Source organism: Elephantulus edwardii, unplaced genomic scaffold (assembly GCF_000299155.1).
Source record: "Elephantulus edwardii isolate Elephantulus edwardi_28Jun2011 unplaced genomic scaffold, EleEdw1.0 scaffold00002, whole genome shotgun sequence".
Taxonomy (NCBI): domain Eukaryota; kingdom Metazoa; phylum Chordata; class Mammalia; order Macroscelidea; family Macroscelididae; genus Elephantulus; species Elephantulus edwardii.
This window is the reverse complement of record NW_006399752.1, coordinates 27,697,579-27,698,886: the sequence shown is the minus strand read 5'-3', so window position 1 is coordinate 27,698,886 and position 1,308 is coordinate 27,697,579.

The window sequence follows — 1,308 nt, the reverse complement described above, 5'->3', positions numbered from 1 at the left end:
ATTTTGAATCTCCATCTCACATACTTTGGGCATGTGGCCAGGAGAGACTGGTCCTTGAAGAAGGACATCATGCTTGGAAGGGTGGAGGGACAGCGCAGGAGAGGAAGACTCCAGATGAGATGGACTGATACAGTAACTGGGGTGATGGGGGTTGGCGTGTCGGAATTACGGAGACTGGCTCAGTACAGGGCAGGGTTCAGAGTTGCTGTACACAAGGTCACAATGGGTTGCAGGGGACTCGACAGCACGTAACAACAACAAAAACACCACCAGGTAGCTCTCTGAGCACTAATTCCTCGACACCTACACCAACTGGCTGGTCCTCTTGGCAAGCTCAGAGACCCCAGCAGGCAGGGCCCCAGATGCCAGGCCGCTCCTCTCTGGACTCACACTTGCTGCACGTGACCTCTCTTTCGTCGTCTGCCATCCAAGCAAAGCAGGGGAGGCTCCAGGTGACAATGGCTCTTAGCCTACAGCCACCCTCAGCTATCACAACAGGCCTCTGCACTGGTGGGGCTATTAACACCGTTGGCAGAAAGGCAAAGCGAATGGTGGATGGTGAGGTGCTAAGGCAAAAAGCAAAAGGGATGAGGCTGGAGGAGGCAGCTGTGATTTTATGCAGGGGAGGCCTCGAAGGGTGAGCAGGGGAGCCAAGCTTCCTCCCCAGCGAAGTGCATTGAGGCATCCTGGGAAGGCTGCCTGCAGGGCGCCCAGCCCCAAGGAAGCTGCAAGCTGGCAGGGGGTGACGGCAGAAGGTGGGGGGGAGGCAAGGGGCAGGAGCTGGGAGGCGGGCTGCTGAGCTGCGGCCCTGCCACAGCTTTGATGAGGCCACACGCCAACTCAGGCTGGGGCTCTGGGGGGCACACAGGGCACAGGTGCAGAACCAGGAGGATCCCTGGGAGGCTGAGCCCAGAGCCTGGGAGTGATGGGGCTTGGACTTGCGTGCTTGCTCTGTTGCTGTTGCTAGGTGCCATGGAGGCAGGTGACCCTGTCCTGTCCTGTGCACAAGGCCGGTGGGAGCACTAGGGGGAGAGCTGTAGCATGGCATCGGGTGGGTACTGGCTCACAGCCGACCCTCCACTGAGCTCTCAGAGGCTCTCAACCACGGTGGGGAGGTGACCTTTCTCCACAGAGCACCTGGTGCATTCGAGCCAAGTGCCTTGGGACTGGCAGTGCAGCTTCTTACCATGAGGCCACCAGAGCTCCCGGGCGGGAGGAGGAAGGATTCCTCCGAGTCTGCAGCCTTGAGTGGCTGCTCTGAGAGAGTCAGCTGAGGCTGAAAGGAAAGGCCACACAGTGATCTAGAGA